This window comes from Aythya fuligula, chromosome 4, assembly GCF_009819795.1.
Source record: "Aythya fuligula isolate bAytFul2 chromosome 4, bAytFul2.pri, whole genome shotgun sequence".
Lineage (NCBI taxonomy): Eukaryota > Metazoa > Chordata > Aves > Anseriformes > Anatidae > Aythya > Aythya fuligula.
Window position 1 is genome coordinate 68,854,028 of NC_045562.1, and position 24,536 is coordinate 68,878,563.

The window sequence follows — 24,536 nt, forward strand, 5'->3', positions numbered from 1 at the left end:
TTTTTTTTTCCCCATCAAGGACGTTTCTCTGAAGCCATCCCACACTGGTTTCCTCTGATAAACATATTAGCCTGTCCATATGCAGGACTTCCTACAGGTGATGAATGGCTCCTTCCAAAGGTCATTAGCTACACAAAGCTTTGGAACCAGTCATACTAAACCAGATGTCTCCTTTCCTTATTTAGTGATTTAGCATTTCAGGGAATACTCAAACCAAGACTGGTATCTGGCACTCTGTGAGGAGATTTTCCCTTTACAAAACCGTGTAAAATTTCCCTGTATAAAATGTATAAAATTTACTTGGTTTCATTTCACAGTGTTCCCTGTTGTGATGAATATTTCTGTCAAAGTTCAACATTTTACTTCTGTGTTCAGGAATACAAAATGAGCTATTATTTGCTTCTGTCCACCTCTGAGAGTGCTGCCTCAGGAACTGGGGCAGCCACATGTGAAATCTGGACCTCTACATGGCTGCTTGCTGTGGGCTCAGTCGTCTACCCACTTCTCTCCATTCAGGTCCCTTGAGTGGAAAGCTGGTAGAGGTGAAGCATATCATCAAAACCCTTTGAGAGGTATGTTCCCACTTCTAGAGCAAAGTTCTGTGATTCAAACGTGTGCAGTTTAGGCAGCACTGTTTACTCTCCCACTCTGTCTGAAAACTATAAGAATAATTGATCTAAAAATTAAGTCTAGGCCATGCCAGCTAATGTGAATTGCCATTCCCTAATGTATGAATGTGAGAAGGGGGAGAAAGCAAAGGTCATCTTGACCCACTCTACACCAAAAGCTTGGAGTCTGTTCAGAAAACTCCTGCCTACTAAGCCCCACTAAACCCCGTGCTTTGATCTTTGTACAATGCACTCAATTAGAGGGAGGGAATTCTCAAACAAAAGCTTTTTTAAATTTCCTTTAGAATGAATATTTTTTGAGGGTGGTGGAGGATGGCAGCGACAATTGAAGGAAATCATCGCTCACTATTTGACCAGACATTTTGCTAAAACATAAAAAGCCACGAGGAAACACACTTTGGAGGGTGGGTACAGGTATGAAACTGCTCACAGCGTGCTGCATGCAGTGCAGAAGATGATAGATGGCCATAAACATATAGCTTTATATGGTTCTTTTCTCAAAGCATTTCACCCCATGGACCTCACTTTATTCAGTGAAGCTAAGGCATGCAAGGGGCGACCTCAGCTAGAAACCAGAGTGTTTCCTCCCTCTAAATGCTTTCCTCTACATAGGTTTCACATTAACTACAAAGAGAGTCAGAGTTGGAAATACAGATCCCATCCCTGATTGTGGCATCATTTACACCAGGACAACAGAGCAGAGCTCAGCCTGTCCTGGTCCCCAGAGCCCCAGGTCTCAGGCTCATCACATTCGTTCCTAACAGTGTGAGGAGCTGTGCCTTGCATCCTGGGCTGTGGGATACATGGCAGACTTAGACTATCCACACAGCTCCTCCTCTCTTTCTTAAATCCTATTTAAATACTGCCTGCTACTCTTCCTCATTTCATCATCTCTGGTTGACCATTGAGCCAAGACATGTAGGTTTAACTGCATTTTCCATATCAGAGAATAAAATCAATATGTTGAAGAGGGGGAAACTCTTTAGAAACAGAGTTCAGATTAAGGGTTTGGCTGAGAAGTTGTGCATGCAGCTCAAATGACGGTTGTAGCTGATTACTGGAAAAAAAACAAGTCTGGGACAGGAGCAAGGCTGTGGAGATACGTGGGCATCCATGTCAAGTCTTCTTAGAGAGTGTGTTACAGATAGGCCTGTGAAAAATGTTATTTATGAGTGATGAAATGCACTCAGGGAAATATGTGTCTTAGAAATCCACCTACAGCTCATGCAAGGCCTTGGATTTCTTGTGAGAAAATCCATGTGTGAGGACCAGGCTGGTGTTGGTGTTAATGGGGAACAGCAAATGACAGCTCTTCTTCCACTCAGCAACTTGGAAAGAGAAAGACATGATCTGGCACTTGCTGCATTTCAGGACATGAGAATGCAAAACTCAGCTGGTATTACTTGCTAAGATGTGTAAAGTTTTAAAAGTGTACTTGAATGCAATCTGTAACTGGTTTACTGTATGTTTGTAAGGGCTCTTTTTAAGAAGTCACCTTTTGAAAGGTACCTGCTCTCAGAGTGTGTTTAGATATGGTGTTTCCACCCAGTCAAGACATGAAGCAGGAGAGGACATGCATCGAATTGCAGGTAGGGGCAGTTGCACCAATCATGAAGAACATGCCTTGATCCCCTGACTCAGGGCACTTGGCACTGAGAACCTTAACTCTCCCTCCAGCCATGGAGAAAGTATGGCTCTTCTAGGGTCATGCCCGTGACATTTCAATTGACCTCTGGGGCCGTATCCTTGGGTCAGTTTGCTGAGACACTTTAAGTTAGCTGAGATGCATATGAGCCTGTGCTGCTGGGGAGGGGTGCTGATACAGGCAAAGCTCCTCAAGCTGTAGGTGCCCAGGTAAGAGGTTGTGCACAAGAAATGAGATAAATATGAGAAAATGTGATAGAAATAAGCTACTGGGGGTCATACGAAGTTGTTACTCCAAACTCACAGCACAAAAGCACCATGGCTTTCTGAGGAACTGGCAAAGGCATAAAAGGAAATACCGTCTCCTGATACCACACACGAAGGGTTGAGGCAGTCACTGCTGCAGGAAGCTGTTTAGACCTATTCCAAAATGCATGTTCCTAGGAACAACAAGGACACCGATGTGTAAAAAACTTATTATAAGAGCATGTTTGAAGGAGTAGTACACCTCCTGGTTCAGAGCTGAAGTCATTCCTTAACTATTGCAGTGCAGGACGAGTACTATAAGAGAGAAGTTTATTTCAAATTTGCCTGCAGTCATGATTTAATACAGTTATCTCAAGTATTTGCCACTGGCTACTGTCAGAGTTGGGACACTGGATTAGATCAACTTTGGGTCTTTTCTAAAATGTCAGCTTCTGTATCCTGAGGATGGGGGATGATAAACTGTAGATTTGTAGATGTGATATACAGAAGGTCATTACAATTTTCTTGTCTTTCTCTTATGCCTCACTGACTTCTTTAATGAGGCACGAAGAACAAGAGGTATCCAAACCTAAATGCAGTGTTTCAAAGTCCTGCTGCCTTTGTTTTTTAAAATGGCTAAAGAAACCTGTAGGAAGTATTTGGATCTTGTTCAGTTGAGAGACAATTTTACCAAAATGATGTATTTCCAAGCCAGGCACCAATTTGCTTCAAGTGAAATTCCATCCACCCCCAAATGAGGTGCTCCAACCTTCCCGCTCACTTCTGTCACACTGAGGGAGGTGGGATTCTGACACCTTTATACAAAGCCCTAATAGCTACACACTGTTTTCCCCAGGGACTTCAGCCATTTAAGTTTTGTCCTTCCATGAAAGGGACCCAGATCACCAACTTTTGTTCCTGTTCTCAGAGCAGCTACTCACCACTCCAAGAGAGACAAATGAAAGGTCTCTGCTCCACTGGGCTTACTGCAGCTTCTTTAATGATTTCCATAGGCTTTGGATGGGGGCATGATCAGCATCAAAATAGGAAGTTAAAGAAACAAATACTAACAGGTTTAAAACAACAACAACCCACAAGAACACAAACAGAACCCGACTCTGTTTTTTTTTTTGAAGTGCAAGAGACTCAAATAATTTATAATGGATGGATTTCTTTTGATTCTCTGTTCTATCCACTTAAACTTTTCCATACAGTTGCTCAACCATGCAGGGCATAAGGTTAAAGGAAGAAGATTCCATGGTCAGATGGAGCAACAACTTTTTTTTCGTTTGAGCCTTAATTCTTTTTACGCAAATGTGATGACAGCAAGTATACAAAAATGCACCAGCTCATGCATTTCCCTCTCCAATCTTTGATAGATGACATATGTGCACATATCCCAGCTGTTACCTTAAATAAAACTGCATGTATACAGTATGTCAGAGACAACACAGGCCAATTCTATGATAGACTATTAAAATACATAGGCTAAAATCCATATTTTTTTTTCTGGAAAAATATTAAAACAAATGAAACAGATCCAACTACAAATAAACAGAGAGCAGCCTCCTTCCAAAACGTAGGAAGATTAAGGTTCAAATGCTGCAGCTGATCCTTCAATTTATTTATTTATTTATTTTAATAGGGCATTTTCTTCCCTAGTCCATTCCCAGTATGTTCTGGCTTCCTGACTGGGAAGTGAGCTTTATGACTCCCTTTTATCCCCAGGGGAAATCTAGCCCTTGTGGTATTACTGTTTGCATGTACATATGCTGGATTTGGGACCTGCCTTTACAGTGGGACAAAGCAGAGTTATGGATATTGAATCACCTGTAACTGAGACAGGCTAGAGCAAGCCAAGACTGTTCTTGGAGAACGAGATACTGAGCAGCACAATGTTTACCCTCTTACAGATATTGGGTTTAGCAGCCAGCCAGGGAACTTTACGGCTCAGTGGGCATCCCTGAGTTCTGCCTGATTAGAAATGAGACTGTCCATTATTTTTATTTACCAAGATAAAAAGATAAGCCAGCAGTCTACACACAGCTCACATACCTAACAAGGTATGTCCATCTAAGCTGACATGCCTGACTTTGTGGCTGAGACTTAAGTTCATTTTTAGGTGTCCCACTGCCTTCTTATATGATCTTAGACAAGTCACTGTTTATTTCCCACCCTCATTTCCATTACCTTCTGCCTCCTCCCTTGCTTTAAAGGGGTAAAATGTTATCTTGCAATTCTTGCTATTTAGCACAGAATAGCAAGAATCTGGCACAAAAGATTTTCAGGGCACTACCTTTTCCTCCTTGCGTGCCAGTCCCCTGCATTCACCCCAGACCTTCAGTGATGATCATAGTGGTATCTCCTTTAAATCAAGATGCCCTTTCTTCCACAGATACCAGCAGCTCTACTTCATTAATCAATTAACCTGGGAGACCCAGGAATGTGGCAGCAAAGACATCATGAAGATCCTGGCCTTTTATAGATGAAACAGTTAATGAAGAAGAACAACATTTTTGAACATACCAAGCCATGATAAATGGATGTAGGAAAACAGGTCTTGACACTTACTGTCAGCATACAAAAAGGGCCTCAAAGTGTTTTCTGATTCACAGTCCTCGAGAACCCGTGACTCTGTGCTGACTCAGAGTACATGAAAATCTCGACTCACCCATCTGCTGTGAGAACATGTGTGTTTAGGGTTAGACAGGTGAAACATCTCGTATCAGTCAGTTATGCTTGCCAGCTGGGAGGGGAGGATTTTGTGAGTGATTTGCACAGAGCCTCTGGCTCATATAATGTTAAGCTGCAATCGTCTGTAAGCAAATCTTTGCTGCTGAAGAAAAAAAAAAAAAAAGAGAGAGCAACAGAGCAACAGCAGGTAAGGGAAGAGAGTGGGAACCTCACATGGAACAGGTCTTGCATTGTGTCATGTCAAAACAAAAGCTGACATAATCCAGAAATAAACACCATCAACCTGGTAATGAGTCACCTGCAGGCAGAGCATCTCAGCTCCACTTAGCAGAGACTTCTGCAAAATGGGGCTGCCCCCAGTGCTGGGCAAAGATGAGCAAAATACAATGAGGGAGTCCTGTGCCAGTGATTTCAAATGCAGCAGTCCCAGTCAAACCCTCTCGGGGAGGAGTTTTTCACATTCATCATCTGGTTTATCAACGCTGTCTTGAGCAAAACATAGATGCAGGCTTTGTGAATACCAGAGCACATGAACAATGGTTAAAGCTGGGAGGGTGATGATAAGAAGCGGGTGCAAGGCACATGTTTCAAGTTCTACCTTTTTAAGCAAGTGTTGGGGCCGGGGAAGCTGAGCTTGGGCTGAGTGCCAGCACTCCCTGCAATTTAATCCCAACCCTCAGAGGAACAAGCTGTTATCCTCGCTCCATGCCAGTGTCTACCCCTTATCTCACATTTGAAATTCTTTAACCACTTCAAAACAAAATATCTCCAAGGAACACTTCAGAAAATGTGTTTTCTTTTGTCTCCTGAAAACACTGATGAGAAGAAAAGCCCTTTTGTGTTTTGTGTAAGGAGCCTTTCAACGTCTCGGCTCTAAGTGCTCTCTTCTGTTCATTCACTTTCCCCGAAGTCTCACTCCGTGTAAGACCAATAGTCTTTTCCCCACGGAAGGCTGAAAACCTGAGAGCCCTGCATTGAAGAGGAGGAAGCTTAGGCAATGGGCAGAGCACCGGGCATAGAAAAAAAACAAACACAACCAACATTAAAGCAACACCAAGGGCTAAGGAAGGCCCGAAAAGGCATTCAAGCGGAAGTAGCGACACACCTCAAAACCCTTTCCTTACAACTTGCAACCACCACCTGGGGTGCTGAGGTGGCTGCTTGCTTTGCACATTGGTAGTGTCTCCTTGCTGTCTGCAATGACAGTGTCATCTCAGAGCAAATCTTTTTTTCTGCTTGTAAGAGTAAGGCATTCATGGGGATGGCACATCCCACCCTAAGACTGGTGTCCAAGAGGAAGCAAGACTGGCTGATGGGGTCTTATATGTAAAAGCAGGTTGTGGTATGTGGGCATGGTGCTATATACCAGCTGCCATGAGAATATCCGCCCTGAGTATGGGGAGTAGAAAATCAGCAGTGAGAGAAACAGGAGTTATTAAGGAGGTCAGTGTGCAGGAACACTCAGAAATCTGAAGGAGAATTGAGTCATGAGGGACTTGGGAAGTTGGAAAGGCTCAGGGAAGTAAGGACAGATAAGGGAAGTGAGATTTGGCTTGAAGAAGGTGTTGAGGAAAGGGACTGAAACCAGCCCCAGGAGGGTCTTGGAGCTGACCCCTGTTCTTTTTAAAGGCTTTCTCCTTGCAAAAACAATGAGGATTCAGCCCCAAAACTGTCAGCAGGAACCTTCACTGTCCTTCAGAGTAGGGATACATCCATTTCCTAACAATTCTGTATGCAGCCCATAGCAAGCACAGCCCTGCTAAGGATAATACGAGCAAAAAGAGAGAGGGCTGACCCATTGCTGCAGACTTGTTAAGTGCCATGCAGATGATGTAAGTCACAAAACCAAAAAAGCAAATACTACCAGTTAGCCCTACCACAACCTCATAATCCTCTTTGGGCAAGGAGCAGACTGCTGCAAGAAGACTTTGCTTTGGCTCTCTGTGCTCTTATGACAGCTACACCCAAACTGCCAGATCTTTGCTCTAACCACAGGGCTGTAGGCATATTCTTATACACGGGTGTGTGTACCTCCTTGGAGGCTTGGGGTTCTTTGTGGTCTGGCTTCCTTCAGTACTCTCGGTGTCCTTCTCTACCACACTGGGGACAACATGGAAGAGTAAGAGTGAATTCTTATTTGAGCAACTTCTCAGCAAATGCTTTTTCTTAACCTTGTTCTCTCTTAATATGTTTGAAAGTAACAACTCACCTGCCTGCTGTTTTTTTTGTACTATATATTCCCACATGGCTTCAGTTGGCACCAGTGGACTACTCAGACTCCTTGTGTCTCTCTCCTTATCTGAGTTTTCCTACATGTGGCAATAATTTGGGTTCCTACCCAAAGATGTCACAGTGGAATCCTGCAATCCTGAAGACAAATGTAAATGTTGTGTTTCAAGCAGTTGGTCTGATTCAAAACAAAAGACAAAATTGTTGCATAAATTATTAGGTGAGGGTGTCCAGCCTGTACATCTTGTTGAAGTCTGGAACATATTTGCAAAATCATTCTCTTTGAGAAATAATCACTGCCTGGTGGAAGACCACCTCGAGTTTCATATGCTTGGAAAGTGATATCTGATGTTGGTTCAGAGAAGACTTGCAAGAACACTCTGAAGGCCAAGACTGCATTTTTGGAATACTACAGTTTTGATCCTGCTATGGCTTCACTGAAACAAACAAACAAACAAGTCTAGTCAAATGTCAGCGTAATACAATGTTCCTTAGCATGAACTTTTCTGTTCAATAAGATGGAAAATCTAAACTGCTCTGCAACATCCTGGCACTTAGAGGTGTCCACACTGCATTTAAATTTCCTAGCCTTAAAAAGAAGAAAACATTTCTCTCCTAGCTGAGGAGTTGTGTGCAAGTCCCATCCTATAGTAAAATGTATGGCTGATTTAGAAAACCCCTACAAGGCAGTGTTTATGATTCATGTGCTTACAAAGTCACAGGCTCAGCATACTAAGTCTCTATCTGTGAAAATATACACAAGATGGAGAAGTTGCTAAAGTTTCAATAGCATCTTTGGAGCACAATTTGGTTTTTTGCACTTTTCCCTCCAGTGATTTTAAAGTCATGGACCCACACCATGTAAGCAATCCCTATTGTGCCCTGGCAGAGGAGTGCTTATCTCTCCAAATGACTTGTTGCAGTGACTGTTTATGAACAACCCACACAAAACTTGGCTAATTCTTAATGGACCTATTGACGCAGTATCAAAGGTGAAGTAGACTTGGACCCCACAGCATGTTCAAATTACATGGCTTTAAATGAATTTAGGGCTTGTCAAAGGAGCTGGTTTGACAGCCCAGGAGACTAAAATCCTCTGTTTACCTCCAGAACAGATATCACATGGACCACTCACAAGTCCCCCTCTGTGCTAATCCACAGAGGATTCGAGTTGTTACGACTCCCAGCTACACAGCCTGGCTCTGAACCTCAGCCTGCAACAACCTGGGCTTTTAGCTCCGGAGGCACCTAGTTCAATCCCAGTGTGTCAGCCAAGACAGAGGCCATAACAAACTTCCCTAATGTGTTCCAGTCCTACCCCAGAGAGCTCCTTCTGAGGGCTGAACAACATTACTCTGTACCCAAGTCAAATACCACTACAGTGCTAGTAAGGAGAGGAAGCATTAAAAAGTTTGTAATAGGCAAAAAGAAAGAAAGAAAAGAGAGAAAGAAAGAAGGAGAAAGAGAGGGACAGAGAGAAAGATAGAGAGAAAGAAAGAGAGAGAGAGAGAGAAGAGAGAAAGAAAGAGAGAGAAAGAGAAAGAGAAAGAGAGAGAGAGAGAGAGAGAGAGAGAAAGAAAGAAAGAAAGAAAGAAAAAGAAAGAAGGAAAGAAGGAAAGAAGGAAAGAAGGAAAGAAGGAAAGAAAGAAAGAAAGAAAGAAAGAAAGAAAGAAAGAAAGAAAGAAAGAAAGAAAGAAAGAAAGAAAGAAAAAGAAAAGAAAAAGAAAGAAAGAAAGAAAGAAAGAAAAGAAAGAAAGAAAGAAAGAAAGAAAGAAAGAAAGAAAGAAAGAAAGAAAGAAAGAAAGAAAGAAAGAAAGAAAGAAAGAAAGAGAAAGAAGAAATAAAAGGAAGTAAAGAAAGATTGCAAGTCAATAGCAGGAAAGGTGGGTCTGCCTCACACTTTCCAAAACACAGTTATTAATGTAGCTGCATTTGGGAGAGCTTTCCATGTTAGATCTAGGAGATCCCTGTTGCTTCACTTGTATCCATTGCAAAAAAAAGATCTAACTTTCAAGATCTCTTCAGTGAGGGAATATTCCCCCTCTTCCTTCTACTAAAATCTCTACTAAGACCTTCTTAACCCAGAATTTCATTCTTCTGGAAAGGGACTAACTAGTTCTGGGATGGTTGGAAAAGCAATTCAACAATTCAGGCTAGAACTAGCTTTTAGGAAAAACACTTGCTTTAGGGAAAGAAGGTAGATATAAGGCAGTAGGGGTATGGAAGGAGCTCACAGCCTCTTTGAGCTACAGGTATCTAGCTTGTTACAGACAGACAATGCCACAACAAGCTTATGTTTTACCATGTTACTGGTTACATTCAGGTCCAGTTGAACTGTTGTTAGATCAACAAAGGATCCCTGCAGATTTCAATATGGTTTGGATTGGATGATAAGGAAACACCACACTGTGTCTTGTGGTTTCCAAGCTGCCATGGCTTGTTTAAGTCCAGGTGCAGCTCAGTATTGCCTATTGAATGGTGGGGTGAGACCTCCATAAAGTATTTGTGCAGCTCTCATGTCGAATGGTTGGAGTTGCCCCCTCTAATGAGATGTGGCTAGAAGCCGTCTCAAACAGGGGGAAATATTTCTTTGTTTTGGCACTTCATTTCAGTTCACAGCAGCCAATGGAATTTTCCTCTGCCTTTTTTAAAAGCCCAAACTCACCTTTGGTCAGAAACCAAACATGGAAAATTTCAGCAAAGGTGGTCGGCTTTTTTGGAAAGTTCCAAGTGTATTAAAAAAAAATATGGAGATGGTTTGTAAAGCTGAGCATGCAAACTCAGGCAGGGAAAGCATTCTTTGTCCCTTTGGAGGAAGATCCATGGTCACATGAGTCCAGGGCCCTTCACTGCCAGCATAAGGGTGGTGATTTCCTAATGCAGATTTGAGAAAACAGATCATTCAGTGGTTCAGTTGCTAAAAGCTGCAAGGAGGTAGCTGCAGTCTGCTCTGCACCTGAGCATCAGCCGGTTTCTGTTTGCTCACTGTAGTGGTGATTTCATGACAGTCGGTGGAGCTTCAGTGGCATAAAGAGAATCAAACACAATGTGCTGTGAAAGAGCTGTGCATTGAACCAAGCCCTATTTACTCCTATAGCAGGAATAAGCATGAAGACTGGAATATTTTCACTTCCTGCTCTCCACCCCAGTTTAATCTCTTCTTTGGAACTCTTCATTGTTTTCCTTGTGTTTGAACAGCAAATAGGAAGAGGTAAAAATATGCTCACAGGAAAGCAAAGCAAAGCAAAGCAAAGAAAAAGCACCTCAAACATCTTTCATTGCATAAGGCCTGATTCTGATTCTCATGGAGTAAATCTGGAGTAACCCTACTCAAGTGAATGGAGTCATTCTGGAAATTCAGAAGTGAGTCCAGTCCTGTATGTTTTGTTTTGCTGGGAAGCAGTAGCAGGGCTTTAGAGCAAGCACTACACCCGTTTTGTTTAATGAAAACCCTCTTTCTTACACGCTAATCATGGGCATCTTTCTCTTTTAATTGCTTTCAAAGTGCACAGTATTGGTGAACGGCAGTGGTAATTTTATATCCTGGCTCCGCTTGGACTTGATTGCATCAGTACAGGTAAGAAGGGAGGGCTGAATAGCATTTCACTGTTTGGTAAAATAATTACTGCTCTGGCTCAAGGTTTCAATTAATCCTTTCAGAGCTGCTGGAAAATACTTGTGTCTGTGAGTCCTAACCACATGTTCAGTGGTCCTTCCTATTCATGCTCGGATGATTTTCTGTAGAGTCCCTCATGCAAGCTGAAATAGTGAGTGAGTAATGAAATGATGAAGAGAAAAAGAAGCAATTTGAAAGGTGTAGAAAAGGGAGAAAAAGAACTGTTTGGGGGCTTCTCCTGAAGGTGGAGGCCAGCATATTGCTTTACATTGCTGGGGAAGAGAAAAGGGAGGTTAAAGTGCCCTTTTCAATGCCTAGAGGTTGCTCACCTGGGCTGAGGCTCAGACCTCATACAGTTGCCATTATTCATGAAATTCTCACAAAACTGCTAACATCACGTTGTTTCAGGGCTCCTTCAATGTCACAGCCTTGTGGCACAGGGGGTGAGGAGAGAAGACCCACAGTCTGGTGACTGGTGTTCAAGAAATACAAAAGCAAAGACCTTAAACCACAGTCTCAGCCTGTTCTGTGTAGGGTGTGTAGAACTCGACCCTTCCAAGGGACACCACACAAAGGTGTTAGTCAAAGATGTTCATGCTGTGCAAGCCCACATCTATGGCCTTTTCTCTGGGCCAATTTAGTAAAGTTCAGCCCTCCTCCTTCAGGTCCTGCTTCTCACAGGGCACCCCTGCAAGAGAACCTGAGCACCAAATGGGCAAAGCCCACCACTTTCCCCTGCCACTGGGACTCTCTGAGTGCTGCTTTGCTTTTTGCTTTGCCGGGATACAAGCAGTCCCTCCAGGTTCCCTCATTGCACTGGGGCTCTTGCAGATGATGATGCTTTCCCAGCACACAAGCCATGCAAGGCAACAAGGCACTTCTTTTTTAAACAACAATTTTCTCATCACTGCAAAAACTTTGAAATTGAGGAGTGTGAAACTCAGCTGTCAGCAAATAAATAAATAAATAAATAATTCCAGAGTAGTTACTATTTTATTTCAAATGTGCATTTTTAACCCATTAGGTTTTTAGGCTTGGCTCATACTTCTTCAGTTTGAATGGTTAGTAAATGAACATGTACAGTAATAATTAGCTCCATTTAAGATAGTTAACAAAGATAAGGCATAGAAACTAAACCTTTGCAGTGAAATAAACAGCACTGGTGAAGCACTGAGCTCCATGTCTGCCTGAATTGAGGGGAAATAGTTGGAAATAATCTGAGGATTTATTATGTCTGTGTTTGTGACCTTTCAGAGAATGCTGTTCTGGAGAAGCTGGAACATATGAAAGTTCACAGAAAAAAGTGACATTTGAGTCATTTGTTTTTTTGAGAATGGTCTGAAATTGGTTTTGAAAAGAAATAGTAATAATAATAAAGAACTTTGTGAAATATAGGACTTTGATCAGAAACAAAAATTTCAGCTCCATTTGGCTTGAGCCAGAAAAGGACGCGTCTCTGACACCATGGTGCTTTGCTGAGACACAGCAAGAACAATTTGGCCATAGGTGCCCTATGAGACCTGGGTCCAAGGATCTGACCCTGTAAACCTCAGTTTGCCATCAGGAAGGTTAGGGAAGAAACTCCCCAGTTCACAGAGCTGCTGCAAGGGTCAGTATAGAATAAGTAACAGCCACGGATGTAAGTCCACAACAGTGTCACACCTTGAATAGCAAATATATGCAACAAGCAAACCCTGAGCCATCCTTGGGCTGAAGTGTGTTCTCAGGAAGCATTTGCTGGGTGATTTTAATAAGAGAACAAAATAAAGCAGTCAGTTTACAGGTTTTTGTTGTTGTTTAATATTGGAGAACCATCCTCCTAGCACTAAATTTCCCAAGTCAATTGTTTGCTGCAAACTCCCTGCTCGGCTGATGCCAATACAAGGCAACTTTCATATTGCATTCATGAGAGCATCAGCCTTGTTCAGAGTCTGTCAGCACAAGGGATTTCTGTTTGTGAACAAAAGTCTTTACACATTCTGGCTCTGAACGTGTGCGCTGTCCTTTCGAAGCCAAAAAGACTCTCTCTCTGTGCCAGTTTGTGTTTCCAAAGTTGCTCCGTGTCCTCTCGTCATCAGCCAAGCTGTGCTGAGCTACTGAGCTACGTTTCTGGAATTACAAGGAGAGCTCTTCTAGAGGGGGAATGAGGACAAACTCTGCAAACTCTGGCCCAAATCCTTCCCAGGCAGTACGTGCCCATGTCCAAAAGCAAGGTGCTGTTGTGTGTAGGTGCAGATGGGTCTTGGTTACATTGGCCTACAGGCGCCAGTGTGCTTCTGTGCTTCTGGGACACAGTTTTGGGTTTACTCTGGTGGAAAGCAGAGCAGAGATTAGTTCAGTTGCTGCCCAGTAACCTTCCTTAACCCCCTGAGGGTGCTTCTCCCTGACAAATCACGTCGTTTCCAAAGGAGCCCAGCTTGTAATTTCTCAGAGGCACAGAGAGGTGAAGTTACTTGTAGTTAGAGACACCAGCGATACCCCACACACTTGATGCATCAATGAGGTGATAGCATCCACCACAAGTGAACTCTTGGAGCAGGCTAACCGAGGCAGAGGAGCAGCAGACCTCACACTGGCACTGGCTACATGCTTTTTTTTTTTTATTATTTATTTATTATTATTTTTTAGATATATTTGGTAATTTGGACAAATGGTGAACCAACTGGAACTTGGTATTTCACATAAAAATATATGTGTCAGTATAAAACATCTTGCTCGTATGATGAGCGCTGTACATCATTATGTTTCATGGAGGGAATGCTGCAGTTTTCCTGCAGCAGTCAATGAATTCTGCTGTTCCTGCGTGACCACCAAAGAAACCTCCCTCCTGCTTATTATTTCTTATAAGGGACATAGATGGCAGCTGTGTTTCGTACACCAGTGTCCTTAAAAATTCTGCCATCTAGGAGAGCTGAGAACAGGGGGAGGCTTGTGAGGTATAATATGTATGTGATCTAAGTGAGAAAATACCAGGAAAAGTTCTAAAAATATTTGGAACCAAGAAGCCTTAGTGAAACTGCTCAAGCACAAAAGAGCATTGAATGTCAGGACAGTGTGGCACATATTTTTTCACCAGTAATCTTTTATCAGATAATTAATAAAGAGGAGGACAGTGCTGCTGCTGTTCTGTCTTCCACCTCATACATATGGCCACAATCTCTGCTGACATTCAGGTGTTAACCTTAGAGTGAAATCACTACAGTGATGTGAAGACAAATTGGAATTAGCTTTGCTGTGATTTGTTTAGCACATATAGAAATGAGAATGGTCCTTAGAATCCCTCAAAAACTTGTTTTTCTCTAATGTGCACTGCTATAGAATCAAATTATCAAGTAAAGACATAAGATTATTATTTATCTGACTTTTCTCTTCTGACCTTCTTATAAAATTTGAGAAATGCTTGGCTTTATCATAGAAATTCATAGCATTTTTAAAAAAAAACAATAATTACTTCTGCAATATAGAGCATTGCTTACATAAAAGTTTGCAAGAAATAAGAAGCTTCTGGATCTTTCAAGTGGAAAAGATATTATTCCAAGATATTTTGGAGATGGAAAAAAGTAACTCGTAATTTCTACAGCTTAGAAAAGGACGGAGAAGGTCCTGCATATTTCTAAACAGGAAATCCTAGAAGAAAATAGGAATTTATGTATGTACCAGCAACTTGTTGAAGAAGAAAAGGTTTGCAGAAAGGTCACTTGTCTATGCCTTGTACAGCACATGTGCTATCATCAGATGTTCCAACCTGAATATGCAACTCCAAAATATGGAGATCTTTGACAAATGGCAAAATCTTTTTTTTTTTTTTTTTTTCATTGCCCAGTCAGAATTTTGTGATGGAAATACCATCATGCCCATAGGAAAGAAGGTACATTGGAACACTAGTAAACTTGCAGAAAATATTGTACTGGACTGGTACACTGTGAGAAATGTGAGGAGCAGAGTCAGAGGAAGAACAGTGTGATGGCTACTGACTGAAACCATCTTGGTTTTTTACTGAACCAGAAGAAAGAATGTGGGAAAGCTGGTTCAAGTTCCTGCTCCTCCACAAAGTATCTGCATTGCCTGGGCAAATCCCTGCTCTGCTTTGCTTGGAGGTCACTCATCTGCAGGTAGAATAAAAAATATACTATTCAAACCTCTCTGCATGTTAGAGAATACGTACACTGATTTTGAGGTGTTTGGATATAAGAGGATTGAAGAATTCATTCTTCTCAGGCTTATAGTAAAAAGAAAAATAATTGTTTCAGAACAATGCACTTTTTTTTTTTTTTTTTTTGAATATTTAGTGAATTATTTTACTTAGTTTTGGGGCATTTCTAATGAAGTCAAAGAAAGAGTTCACAAAATCAGCAAGGAATGGCAGTGATTAAGATCATTACCCACACAATGGGAAGCCCAGGTTCAAATGCCACTGTTGCCTGATGTGGAGCTGTTGTGAAACTGGTTGTCCCAACCTTCCTTTCTTCCCATCCCTTCTGGGAGAGGAGTGCTTTCTGCATGTTGGGCAGCAGAAGATGCTCAGCAGGAGGGAAGTCCTCTGGGGGAGGATGTCAGCCCCATTTCACTAAACCTATACTTATTCTCAGCTGTTTCTTCCTACACCAGAATAAATGTATTTTCCCCACCTTGCCTGTGCAGCTATGGCTCAGGTACTGCCTAGGGACCTGAGGGTTCAGATTCAAGTTCTTGTTTGAATGAAATGCTGTAGGATCTTCAACTCAAGTCTTCCCATCCCTACTGACTTTTCTCCTATGATGAAAAAAGCTGATAAATAATTCCCTACTAGTTACACTTCACACTGTCACCAGATTGTCTGTTTCCTGAACAATGTGTCAAGAGAAGCATCAAGGATATCTTTTAACAGCAATTATCCTCCCAAGGAATCTGTTTCCTTATTGAGCACAAAAAAGGTTGGGAGAAACAGCCAGAATGATAGCAAATGCAATTGTTGTGAAAATAATACCAGGGTGTTAGAGTCTGTGAATTATAATGATGAAGTGTTAATTGAACATCTCCATGCAATGTAGAGGATTTGCCCACTCTGTCAACAGGGCTACTTAATGTCAACAGGCAAATCTCATGGCTCTCCTTCTGGGTTTCTCTCTGCTGTCTCTGAGTGCAGGAGTGTCTCAGCAGATTCAGGACATGGATACATGTACCCTCCCAGAAAGATGAGTAGAGGGTCTTCATGGTGTCCATTGCACCAATTGGGCCATGACACTGGACAGTGGTATCTCACATAAGTCCCTACAATTCCTGCTGATCTCCCACCCACTGGTCCTTACTCTGCTCTCAAAGGCACAGATCACCTCCCCTCAGCTTTGCCAGAGAAAGTTTGGTAGAGGTAGTCCTTTCAGAAAACTGCTCAAGTGAATAAAAGTTTGGAGAATAAAAAAACATTGTGCTTGCATGTGACATTTCAACATTAATGCCACTGCCACGAATTAGTTTTGTCATCTGTAAGAATTCAGCAAGAGGTTAGCAATGCCCACATGAATTATAATAATGTAGCTACATGCAAGTAGTTGTTTTTATTATATATTCACCTGAATTTAATTTTCTCCACTTCCGCAATCATCTGGTAGACTGTTCTCCAGGGGGACGTTCACATTTTACCTTTGAAAGTACAGGAATTTCAGCTGAGTATTTTTTTAAGTGTATTAAAACAATGTTTTGTGATAAAACACAAGATTTCCTACATTCTCCAGGCACTGTGAGGTCTGCAGCTATTCTAGAGTGATTGTGATTTCCAGGGACATAATAAACAGTGCTACGTTTCAGAATGATCTTGTTTTCTTTTACCAGATTCCTTTTTGAAGACCTGACAGTTTAGGAGTTTAATTCCCCACAGTCATACCATGAACTTGTACAAGGTGTCTGTGCCTTTCTACCAGCGACCTAGCAAGGGGTCTCAAGCTGAGGTGAGTGAAAATGAAACCAAATTAGATATGTGGATGAACCTATGCATCCAGAGATCCTGCATTTTGGACTGTATAGATAATGTCCTCTAGACACTGATTTTTAACCCTGATCAAGTGTTCAGCCTTCACTCATGTTCAGTGAAGATAAAACATAGCAATAAAGGAAGCTGCCATCACAGTGGCTGTAATTAGATGCTGGAGAACTAGATTCAGTTACCTGAACTGATGTAAAATGACCATGGTAGGACAGTGTGACCAAGTCCACCACAATATTTAAGGTGTTTAATTTCTCTTTGAAATCTCTGGTGTGGTCAGAGGTCTGTGACCTCACATGTCATGACAATTGGCTGCTTCCAGATATATGTCTTACTCCCATTTTTTTCCAGGAAAATGGAAAGTACAGACACTTCCTTCTAGGCAATAAAAAATCCATCTTGACAAGCTGAATAAATAGTGATATCCAGAGTTAGTGATAGCTAATCTTATTCTGTAAGTCCAAAAACACAGCCTGTATCTCAGATCTTTTGGTACCCTGAGAACAGAAGCAAGGTAATGAGAAATCAAAATACCATATTCTCAGATTCTTTTCTTAGTAGTTGCACAGAAATTAATCCCTCTAGTCGTTAGAAAATCTAGCAGATACCATTCTTGATGCAATAATGAAAAGTAACATCTCAGACACCTTCACAGACCCAGCTCCTCATGAGCCAGGTGTAAGAAGTTTTAATTACAGTCAGTCTCACAACATGATGGTGAGGAAGGACAATACAGTAGTTGCCTTCATTTCACAACTGAAGAACAAATATACTGGAGTCTTAACTCCATAAGAAGAAATTAATGCCTAAATGATGTTCAAGTATCCCTGGAGGAATTTTTGTCCTCTGAGTCCATCAGTTGGCTGCTGGACTGTCCTGAAAGTGACTTCAGACATCTTAATTCTTCGTTTAACATGGTAGGAAAAACACTTTCACAGGCATCAGGTCTCAAAAGCACTATTGAATTACCATTAATTTTATTCCTCTTCTTAGACTACTTCCTTACATTTTCTACGAAATAGCTTTTACTTTGGGTTTGCAGAACCATGTGCATTTGTGGAATATACCGTGAAACACCAGGAAACCAGTTAGCAAAAGAGCATTTGTCTTAGGCTGAAATTTTGCTTTCAGTAGAAATGACATGCTATAAATTGAGATATTTAGTGTACAGGTGAAAAACCTTTCCAACAAATTGCTATAATTTAACTGGAATACAAATCAATCATCATTGATATTTTCTGATCAGATAATCATTGAAATCCCTTCTACATATCACAGGGCTCCTGTTATGAGCCATAGAAGGAACAATCTATTTCACTTCATTGTATCTTGCAAATACTTCACATTTTTGGAAATGGCTCAGTTACTGCTTTATTGACATTGTAGAGCATTTCTGGAATCTGTTAATGTATTGTTGGGCTCTTTTCTCATTCTGCTGTTGAACATTGAAGTTGAACTTTTGAGAGCAAAATGTTCATTTAGGCTGGAAATGAAGCAAAGCAAGTTTATCCAGATATACTCACAACTATTTCTCTCACAGAGGAAACAATAGCAGAATAACTAAAAGCCATGCAGTACTCTTCCTTTGTTTCTGGAATGAAACATGTACCAAAGTGATTTTTGAGGCTCTCATTTTGTCCTGAATTTTAGAAATGGGTTGTTCGAAAGCCATTCCTAATCTGTCTGAAAGGCAGATGGACTGGAAAACTTGCAAGAAAGTCTCTATATGACAACATCAAGACTTTGGAAGAGTTCACACATTTATTCAGGATTTTGGTACTTGACTTGACCTAAGGCTAAGCTCTGACAGCACTGAGGACTCTCCTCATCAAGGAAGGTCAGTTAAAGCCGAGCATGGCTCCAAAATTCCAGGGTTCAACCATCCATTTTCCTAATAACTCCTTTTCAGTTATTCTTTAGCTCTTGCCAGAACCACAGAAGATGAAGAAAGTAAAATTTCATCATCCCAGCAGCTCGGTGAATACAATTCCTGCATTTATCAGGTACCAGATAACTGACACCAAGGCAAACAAACAGGCAAACAGGAGTGTGTTGCTGTATCTTTCAGCTCCCTCCTTACACATCTCCCCAGGGGAAGAAAACTCATGAAAGCTAAAGTGTTCTCACAAGGTGTTCTTTTTAGCTAGCTTAATAGCTCTTTAGAGTGCTCCTTCACCGCAGGCTCCTTCGGACACAAATGTTTTGTTGAACTTGTACGCCCTTCCTCCCGCGGAGGTTACTTGATAACCGTTTACAACACTCAACGCATTGATGTACAAGGGGCTGCAGAGCACCGATCACAGATTTCTGCAAGCCTTTCCTCAGCCAAATCACAAACAAACTCCTGAGTAAATATCTGTCGACCTTTCTCTCTTATGAGCTTCACTTAAAAATTGCCCGGGATTGTGAAAGGCTGAGTTCAAGCTTACATTTCTGGGCAGAGACTCCTGCTGTTATGGTAGTGAACTGTGTCACGGGTAAGGCTCATTTTTCACTCATCCAATTTACCTTAGAGCTAAAATGACAGACCTGGACTGATCACAGCTGCCTGGAATTTCTACATCTGTAGGTAATGTGAATGTTATGCAAATCGTGTGACATTTCATCTGACAGCAGGGCCTGTGCTCGAAAGAGAAAGCATTCCTTATATTCAGAGGTGCAGCTCTAAACAATTTCTTTTTAGGGGTTTTTAAACAATTTCTTCTTAGGGGCTTTTTTCTTACAGTTTCCTCTCTCTCGTGACTCATTTCCACCTCCCCCAAAATAAAATTCATTGTTCTTCAGATGTGCTTCCTTGATGTTTCTGGGTCTGTTTTGTTGAGATCTCCAATATATAAAAATAGTGCCTTTAAAAGTGCAAGAGAAGCAATTTATAACTCATACAATGTACTAACAAGTACAAAATGAGCCAAAAGGATGAGTGGAGGTAGCAGGCAAATAGTACTGAGCAAGTGAATTGAGGAACCCCTATGGGTTTTTATAGGGAAAAAAAAAAAGGCATTAAATCTTTTATTTTTCTATCAGACTTCCTGCTTGTCTCATAAGGAGCCTTATGGAGCCCTACTTTCATGCAGAAGTAAAGCAGCAATCCTCAGGGGAGCAAGTCCCTGGAGCAGCACTGAAGTTGGAAGCCCACTGAACTGGATGGGAGAGTTCCTCCAGAAGATAAGGAAGTGGCTCATGTGCAGAGGGAAGGAACTGTTTGTTGCCTGTGTCCATTCCTGACAGAAGAAAGAGGGGTTTGAAGTGCAAAGATCCAGGTTTAACTTCCTTTTTCTCAATCTCAGTGAAGCCTGTCAGCCAGCGAGGCTGCAGCATTCCCATCGCTTGAGCACCAAGTATCACTGGCATCATCCACGTCATTGCAAGTATCTCCATCCATAGCAGTAAAGTGAAGTGTTTCAGTACAAAGAAAGCAGGTAAAATGCTTCTTTATGCCTGGATACCTGAGAACACTGGGCTTAAGCAATTCTTGCCTCTTTTGTCAAGGTCCCAGCACAGGCCAGTGAACTCACAGCTACAGACGTGCACCAAGCTTGTTCTGCCACTTTCAAGAACTTCCTGATGTTTTTCTCAGCCTCGTTCTTCCACATTCATCTTCTTCTTTTTCAGATTCTGACTGTTTCCCTTATCTCTTTTAATTCCTCCTCCTTTTTTTCTCACTCACTTATAATCTCTAACTGGTTCATAAATTAAACTTTTGGACTGACCAAACATATCCTTTGTGGATCAGCCTTACTATCACTGCAAATAAATCACCGTCAGGCTTTGACAAAACAGCATTTTGTACCTCACCTTTTAAACAGAAGCCCAAACCCAACAACATTAATTTCTCCTAAAAACACAACACAGCACAACACAACAAAATAAATACAATACAATACAATACAATACAATACAATACAATAAAATAAAATAAAATAAAATAAAATAAAATAAAATAAAATAAAATAAAAAACACCAAAAAAAAAAAAAGTCAAAGTCTTTTTCAGGCTCCTTAGAGGAAAGCTTGAAACTGAAACTGAACAGGCACTGGCACTTGGAGGGGATGCTCTCCAGTTATACAGTGCTGTCTCACAGCAGACCCAGCAGATCCAAGACCTTGGATCTCTGGATTTGGAACCTTCAGAAGATGACATTTCATGGCTTACCCTGCTGCCACTGAGCTGGAGAACCTTGAGGACCATGGGAATAGGTCTCTATTTTGGCAGTCATTGGTTGTGTTGGCTCCTTGAGGCTGTTATTATGTAGGGTGTAAGGAGTGTATGGCTTGTCACACAGCAGTACCAAGGAAGCTAAGGGAATCTAAGGAGCAAAGGAAGGAAAGGAGCCAAGGAAGCAAAAATATTCGAGAGGACTGAAATTTTCTTTGAATACCTTTTCTGGAGAAAATTGCTCACGGGTGATTTTCACAAGGTAGCAGACCTTCAGATGGCATCCTGGGCCAGACCCTTAAACACTGCATAGCCCTTCCTTGGGCCTTATACTCAGGACAAATAACCACCTGTAGGCCTACCTAACAGTGAACCGATATACTGGGAGTCACAAATGGAAATGGCATTAAAAACTGATAATGAATTAAAACATTAAAAGAGCTTCTTCAAACAGCTGTCAACTGCTATCAATAACTAAATTAATAGCGTTATCTGTGCACACAGGACATTCTGTATGGTTGTAATGATGAACACAAGGAATTAACACAGGTACTAAAGTAGGTTTATTTAGAGAGGTGAAACATCCAATTCTGCTATATAGATTGTGAAAAAAGTCTGCTGAGAGAAGGAAGCAGAAAATTGCATCCTGAAATGAGAAGCACTCTGAAAGAGAAATTCATGGTAATGTAAACTGGAACTTTTCTTCAGAGAAATGTTTAAAATGAAACTGCTCCTTTCTCCTTCTCCTTCCCAAGCTGCTGACATGCATAAAAAAGTGTGTTTGACCAGCAGCTTATTTGGAATGTTTTCTCCTTCCCTTATGAAATTATGTTATTTCTCTAAAGAATATGCCAATTATTACCAGCAGAAGTACCCTTAGCAGATAGGATGCAGTTGCAAGACTTTATCCATGCCAGGGTTTGGATCTAGGAAGAAAACCCTGTTAGACTCAAGTATTTACTTATTTAGTGATTCTTTCCAAGGTCATATTTTTAAGCTGTAGGGGAAAACCATCCTGAAGAGTAAACTCAGTGACTGGGAAGTTGAAGTACAGAAGCTTGCTGTGACCAAGTTAGCAATGCTCTCTTTAAACAGTGGCTCCACTGAAGAATTGAACTTAAGTGCCTCGGCACAGTAAAGCCTATGTGTTGTCTTTGGGAAGCATTTCCAGCTTAATAGGGACGAAGTTTCCTTTATGCCTGATGCAGCAGCACATTTCGTTTCACGAATTTCCTTTTCCACCCATTTAAGCAATTAACTTGGAATGAATGAGATGCCAGATGAATATTACTGCCTTAAGAATCAATAGCTGCTTCTGAGGTGGCTCTGAAGAAAAGAGGGGTCTATACTAGCCAGCTGTGCATTTTGACATCTTGCCAGAGCCACGCCACCTCAGCAATTGCTCCAGAAGCACTGTACCTAAGCCTCCATGTGCCACATAGCAGCAGCAACATGCATCCCCCGATTTCCATCCCAGGACATGGGAGATGAATAGTTTTGGGATGAGGGATTGGGGTGGAGGTTTTGCAGGCCCTGTGTCTTCCTTACTGTCCATGGATTGGAAGACCCAGGGTACATACAATGTGCTGCCTGTGTGCTTGCAGCCCAAAGAGTTAGCACAAGCGAAGATGGAGTTAATTACTCCCAGCACCTCCACGTGGCTTGCAAGTCCTAGTGGCATCACCTTACCAGGTAAAATTGTCCCATGTGAAGATGCCAGTGACTCTGCTTCTTCCCACAGAAGGTGTGAAAGAGAAAGGGGTCCATTGCGGGTATAGAGAAGCCTAGTGTTCCCTGAGATAACACAGGTACACCTCCTGAGCTCCCTGTCCTCATGTGGAGCAACGCTTGGTTCAGTGAGCTGCCCCAATACCTTCAATGGAAGATTATTTAACCATCACCCTCCTCTATGGTGCCTTCTAGTAACAGTGAGGGACAGAAATGAATAAGAAATGATGTTCTGGTGCTTACAGCTTTCTGTGCATGTCTAAAACATAGTGGTGAAAACAAATGTAGAAAATTGTTGGCCCTGAAAAAGTAGTTCTTAGGCACTGAGATGGAATCTCTTCTGGATCATCCCTCACCAAAATCACTGTTAAATATCTTCCATTTGTAGAATAGTTACTTCTGGAGATGCCAGAGCTGGAAAGACACTCAGGAGGGGCTCCCCTCCAAGGCATCATCCCTGCCCAGGCAATAAAGGACAGATTGGAAAGAGAAGCTTGCCTGCCAGCTGAATAGTTAAGGCCATGAGACGCTGTGACAAAATGACAAATCTCCTTCGGCAATATGCAGAGGTTATTTTCAGCACAGGTCAGCACTTTCAGGCTGAATTTTTAAATGTGGGTTCTTACACTGTTCTTGCAAGACATTTGCTCACTCACTGCAGGAAGCAGGTACTTATCGCTGTGGTTATGTGGTCTGCATGAGCAAAGTCTCATACGCACAGGAAATGGGATCCTGTGCATTTCTGACAGTCCATTTCATGCAGTGCGAACAATTCCCTTCCAGACTGAAGAATATCACCTTGTTCTTAAAGACAAGGTTGTGAATTGGGTCGAGAGAGAGAGAAATCCCCAGTGAGACTTAGCTGGGGTGTCTGCCTGAGATGGTGCCCCAAAGCAGGGCTTGGGATATATATCAGTGAGCAAGTTCACACAGATCCCCGTCACTTTGGGAAGGGAAGGGGGTTAATACCACCAGAAACGCTGCCGCTGCAGTATTGCTGCATACAGCCTAATTTATGGTGAAATGCGTGGCTCTTTGAGCCCAGGGCTGTTGGATTTATAAACTATCACACAATAGTTGCTTAATCCAGGGTACAGTGATAGAAATGGGAATTGTGCACATTTCAGCTTAAGCATGAATCTGTTTTTGCACTGGCTTCTTATTTTGACCTCCTAGGTTTGGCTTTCTGTCAGAAAGCACCACATCCGATCCTGCTAATTCCTTTCTTTAGGTCCTTCCTGTTCAAGAGCTGATGTGGTCCTGCTGAATTCTTGCACTAATGCACTTTGTACAGTTTGGCCTTCTGGTATGAAAAATAGGTTTCCTCCCTAATGAGGAAAACAAGAGCATTATAAGCAGATGCCTTCATTTGCAAACAGGTATTCTGTCACCTGAAAGTCTGGATTTTGGTTCTAACATGAAAGGAATTCTGGTTCTTAGAGGTGTTGGGAAAGCAAACTCCTATGAAAAGGCTTGACTTCAGGAATATAAGATTGAATAAACTGGCATATTGAACAGGAATAACATTTCATCATAGAAAGTGGCAGCCTTGAAACTCCATGGAAATAACCTCAACATTGTTGTTGCTTAAAACAATTCCCTTCATGTGGGGTTTTTCTTGTGGTACTGTCTAAAAT